Source organism: Chironomus tepperi, unplaced genomic scaffold, assembly GCF_022539635.2.
Source record: "Chironomus tepperi strain 1889 unplaced genomic scaffold, CSIRO-AGI_Ctep_v1 contig_89, whole genome shotgun sequence".
Taxonomy (NCBI): Eukaryota; Metazoa; Arthropoda; class Insecta; order Diptera; family Chironomidae; genus Chironomus; species Chironomus tepperi.
This window is the reverse complement of record NW_027226211.1, coordinates 1-5,995: the sequence shown is the minus strand read 5'-3', so window position 1 is coordinate 5,995 and position 5,995 is coordinate 1. Positions and strand designations below refer to the sequence as shown.

The window sequence follows — 5,995 nt, the reverse complement described above, 5'->3', positions numbered from 1 at the left end:
CTTGTTTCTTTATTTTGACTTGTTAAAGTTGAAGCAACATGAAAAACAGAGTTTAAAGTGGTGTGGAAGTTGAGGGTTAGGGCGCATGTTGTGTCGTGGATGTGAATTTCCATGTCCTGTAACTGCTTGGTCCACTGATGCTCATCCTTATTCGACAATTTCCAGTCACCCCCCTCCAGCCTAATGACAGTCAGACAAACTCACTCCGCATCCCAAACCCCCAAAATCCTTGCCTTAAAAATCGGCGTCTTAAAAAAATTTGAATAAAGGAACGAAACAACGGCAGCAGTGAATGAATCCCAAGAAGAAAAGAAAAGGCAAGAAATTTTTTATTTTTATGTAAATGAAGATTTTTTTTTTTCGCCTGTGAATTAAGCATTACTCACTCATACCTATATCTTATGTCGAACAATTTCTGGGTGGAAATGACAGCAATAATCACAATTTGTCGGGGATTAAGGGTGATTAAAGTTGGGGAAATTTTGATGGATATTGAGGGCTAAATGAAGGGAATTTTTGTTACTGAACGCACTTTTGATGCGAAAGGTTTTACTGAATGCTTTTTTGATGCAAAATTGTTACTGAACACACTTTTGATGCAAATTTTTGTTACTGAATGCACTTTTGATGCAAAATAGTTACTGAACATACTTTTGATGCAAAATTGTTACTGAACGCACTTTCGATGCAAAATTTTTACTAAAAACTTTTGATGCGAAATTTTTCACTGAACGCACTTTTGATGCGAAATTTTGTTGCTGAACACACTTTTGATGCGAAATTTTAACTGAATGAACTTTTGATTCGAATTTTTGTTACTGAACGTACTTTTGATGCAAATTTTTGTTACTGAACGCACTTTTGATGCGAAATTGTTACTGAATGCAGTTTTGATGCAAAATTTTTACTGAATGCACTTTAGATGCGAAATCGTTACTGAACGCACTTTTGATGCAAATTTTTGTTACTGAATGGACTTTTGATGCGAATTTTTGTTACTGAACGCACTTTTGATGCGAAATTGTTCCTGAATGCACTTTTGATGCGAAAGTTTTTAGTAAACGCACTTTTGATGCAAACTTAATTCTTACTAAAAATGCGCTGTAATCTCCCAAACCATCCCACAATTTCCATTTCCATCAACAATTCTTTTCATTTTTAAGTATTTTTTTTTTCTCTCCTTTAATTCTTATTGCGTCTCCTCAACAATTTCTGACTGACGAACGATGATGATGAAAACTTTGTGGAATTTTGCATAAGGAAAGAGTAAATAGAGAGATGAAATTTTATTGGAATTCTTATCTTCAACCAAACCAAAAAAAAGTCCGCTTTTTATTGCATTTATTTATTCCATTGTCTATCCAAAAAACCGACATTAAAAGACGTCGAATGATTAAAAGTAAATTTTAATGAAAGATGATAACACAAAATTGCACGTCTATCCAACCTTAAAAGAGCACTTAAAAGTGGAGTTGAATAATTTTATGGCTTAACGATTTTGTATTGTCTTTTGTATATCCTCCAACGTCTTAAAATGTACAACGACAGCAGCAATAAAATATTTAAAAACAATTTAAAACGGTTGTCGAGGGAGAGCAGAAACAATGAGGAGATAAAATGGAAAGAATTCTTTTCATTACAGCCACATGGATCCTTTCATACGTGTACAAACGCAAGAAGGGTAATTTTTAGAAGAATTTGAGGTGGGGACGACTTTTTTACAACAAACATTGTTGAGTGTTCGCTTGAATAAAGCTTTAATGTTAAGGTTTAGTTAACATTTTAAAAATTAATGAAAATATTTAAAATCTAGGTCGAAAATTTAATTAAAACAACAAGAGAATTTCAACTGAAAACCTCTAATTAAAGGAATTCATTTGTAAAACATGTCTTAACTTACTGTACTTTACATCAATGTTTAATGTTAAATTTCTGAGTTGTTAAAGAAATAAGCCTAATTGAAACAGGCTCTGATAAGTCAACTGTTGGACTTGATATTTTAAGGCAAATCACACAAAATACAAGCTTATAGATTAGCAAACCTACAGTTGACTAAACGGAGCCTGTTTTACTAGGTAAATTGTTGATAGTATTGGCAATTGGCAAAAGATAGAGCTTACTTCAGACAGTATCTACATTTAAGAGGTCATGAATCACATTTGACCTGTACTACTAACGAAGTAAATATGAAAGAAATTGGAATCTTGGATATCGAGTTATAAAAAGGTTTGAGAATAAGGCCTCTGTGGCCGAGTAATTATGCAGCCGATTTTAGATAGTTAATCATCTTATTGTTGAGGACATGGGTTTGATTCCTATCAATCAATGAGCGATCTCTTAATTAGCACACGGAACGCTGTGACATAGTGTAGAAATCGCAACAAATTCCGAGATAAAACCAGAGTGAACCTAACAACTTTCGACTACACAATTCTAAATTATGAATGTTATTCAAGAACGACTTAACCCGGAAGTCATGCTACGTTGGAATGGTCCAAAACTAACCCTAGCACAGTGTTTCCTTCGCACCAGGCAAAATTCGATGAACTCCGGCCTTAAGCCATAGTCAAGTCATTCTGGCTTCCAAGAAACTCTTAGATTCTAAAAACTAATATGCAAATTCCCAATGGAAACCTATTCCACATGGATGCCAATGTGGCCGCAATTTGATACCACATAGAGGCACCTTCCATTTGGTGTTAATAAAAGAGCATTTACAGAACATTAATAGCTGCTTAAATGCGGAGTTCGGGTGTAAATTACTCATCAAATGAGCATCAAAACTCATAATTAAAATCAAAAATTTAATAAAATTCTTCCCAGAAGCATTTTACCACATTAAAAACACCTTCAACTCCCTCAAATCCCTTTAAAATTCAGCAACAACAAAAAGATTTTTCATCCAAAAAATAATGAGTAATCTCCTACCCATGATTAGACACATGCTGTGTAGAAGAAAAAAAAATTATTGAAATTTTCCTGTTGAATGGAAGGAAGGCAAGAAAATTTTATGCTTGGCAATAATTTCTGCCTTGCAGGCCTTTTTTTGAGCATTAAACTTTCTTCTCATGCTTTTATAGACAACCACAACATAAATAAGCAATTTTTATGGCACAAAACAAAAAGAAGCTCAATATTTCATGTTTGTTTATGTTGAAAATTATATTATCATAAGACATAAATGTATGAAATTGCTTTAAGATATTCATTCGTAAATATTTGTTACATTTTCATGAAAATTTCAAATTTTGTCAGATTTTTATCAAAATTTTCACTTTTTTAAGGTTAGAAAATCAAAAATTTCCCAAAAAAATCCAATTTTTTAGTGCAAAAATACAAATTTTATTGCAAAACATCATCCGTGTTCCACGCGGAAGTTCAACACACATTTATAAAAATCTGATTAAATTATTACAAGGATCATATCCATTTTCATCGACATCAAAAAGTCTATAAAATGCTGTCATCATTAAATAAATCATCTTTAAATTCTAATTTCTATTCTTTCAGGTTTTGCTAGCTTGTTGCGAGGCTTATTTTGCTCTCGGCACTTTCATCTCTTCATTATGAATCCCGAAATCCATTGTGTGTGCAATATCGTCGTCTTCGGATAAACATGATGGACACCATCTGAAATATTGGGTGGAAATTAGATTAAAATGAGGGAATTTGATGTAAAATTGATCTGATTGATGAATATTGAGGTGCTGTCTATATGGTGACCAAATGGAAAGTATGATTTATTCCATATCCAACAGACAATATAATTAATACCAAGCAACATCTTAGTAAACATCATCCTAAACCATATGCTGCTAGATTCTAACTATATTGTCTTTTTGACTGTCGTGTGGTCAACATATCAACATGTATCGATCGGTTTTATGATTGTTAGCTAAAAACTTAGACTGAAATTGACTTTAAAGCTTCAAATTTCAATTAATTTCTATGAATCCGTTGCTTACTCGAGAGCAAAACAAACAAAAAAGTCTTTCTTATGAAGCTTTTAATGCTCTGCTGAAGCTCTTTGTTATCATTAAATGGATGGCGTCTGTATTCGGTAACAATATGGAAGCAACACTCGGGTGTTAGAAGTGCACCCCTAACAGACTAAGAGCATGCTTTCATGGTACCTAAAAACTTTCTCTTTCCATTTCCCTATTAGGTCACGGAGGCGGTTTCCATTTGATGTTAATAAAAGAGCTTCAGTGCCGCCTTAAAAGCTCCATAGCTGAGCTTCCTTCATTTTTTATGATCGGTCCTGTCTATTCTAGTGATGTGCAGCCTGTGTATCTCGGCACATTAGTCAAGGTTTCTGTCAAGATTTACGACCAAGTTGTACCAAGAAAAATTAAACATTGCCAACCACTGTTCTATTTAATGACAGCAAATAACCCTCAAAATCACCAAATTCTCAAATTTTCCCATTACCAACTCCACCTCACATCCAACTCACCTCTTTAAAATTAAATTCCTCGTTCTTTTCTCACATACGCAGACGATGAAGATCATGACACCTTGAAGGCAATTGAAAATGTCGGTAGCGTAAAATATCTCACTTGACCCCTCGTACATCCAACTTATCGACTCCATACACCACATTATACCCATCAAAATAAACAATCGAAGATAAATGTAGAATCTGCTTTTGGAATAGATGTATTAATTGATCAATTTATTTCAAGAAATCTAAGACGTAATACCTGTTCCTGAGAATTCCACGTCTCTGCTGTATGTTGTCATCATTTGACAAACTCTGTGCCTTCCAAATTCTTCTGGCTGTGTCGAAAAAGAAAATTATGTTGACAACAATGATGAGTGAAATGAGTAAGTAAACATAAATTGCTTCTGCTTTATTTAATGCTGTTATGTAGCATCTTTGAATTCCAAAATATGGCAAATAATCTGTTGTGAATATCTCAAGATGATCAATCATAAAGACTGCAAATGTTATCAATACTGGTGTTAAAAATGCGTAGATACAGTAAAGGTAGAATGAGTTTTGTTCTTCTTTTCTGGATCGGCTGGATATGCCGTGGCTGAAAGGAGATGGACATTTATGGATTATTAGTATAGTTTGTGAGTTGACATGGAAAGCACAAGGCTTATAAATGGACTAAAAATCGGTTTTGGGCTGACTACATTGGATAGAAGTTGGATTCTAATCGGAAACTAGATTTTTGGCCATATTGATGCCGTGTGTCTTGCGGATAAACGTATTTAATTACTACAATATATAAATTTTTAAGAAGTAAAAGTAAGCAATGCCTGTATATAATTGCCATTGACAAAAGGCAGAGGAAATGTCGATCCAAGTCGGGTCAACTTCTAGTTTTTAAACAAAGATCTCCCAAATGACAATATACGTCATCATTTCACGTCATTTAACCGTATTTGATGGTGAAATTACGTATTTTACAATTTTGATGGTGAAATAATTTGCTGAAGCTCACAGTTTTGATAAAACTGGTTAAGATTTGAACTTTGAAATCATTGTGTTGGACATCAATGCTAATATAATTTGAAAAAGAGATCAATTTCTAATTAGAATTGAACCCCACAAAAAGAGTGTTACAGATATTAAATCTGTTGCGTAATCACTCGACCAATGATGTCTTCCTCTTGGACTGTCAGAATGGCTTGTATTGGGTTATATTTCCCCAAATTCTATTCTGCTCAGACAACATAGCATTCCTGAAATGCACACGATGTCAGAAAATAGAAAAATCAGAAAATAGCTGGCGTCACTTTCTCTAGGCGCATTTAACAAAATCTAGCCTCATGCTGGCCTGGAGACACAATTTTCCGGCATTTTCGTGTCATCTGCTTTTCTGGGCTATGTCTAGTACAAAACCTATGTATCTAGCACTTTGCAAAGACAATGAAGACACTTAAATGATGAAAAATACTGAACTGACGCAAAGTGAATCACCAACAAAGAATCTGATCAACGTACTATATATAAGACTACGTGCAATTTCCCCACAACACATGA

The 5,995-nt window shown here is 33.9% G+C and overlaps 1 long non-coding RNA gene across 1 annotated transcript; it reads right to left on the bottom strand.

Annotated features, from left to right (window-relative positions):
* Positions 1-3,316: 3,316 nt before the first annotated feature.
* LOC139086849 (uncharacterized) lies at positions 3,317-5,060 on the bottom strand. The gene is made up of 3 exons (XR_011544072.1): positions 4,704-5,060; positions 4,457-4,642; positions 3,317-3,630 (listed from the first exon to the last, which is right to left on the bottom strand). It is a non-coding gene; the product is annotated as an uncharacterized lncRNA (long non-coding RNA).
* Positions 5,061-5,995: the final 935 nt, after the last annotated feature.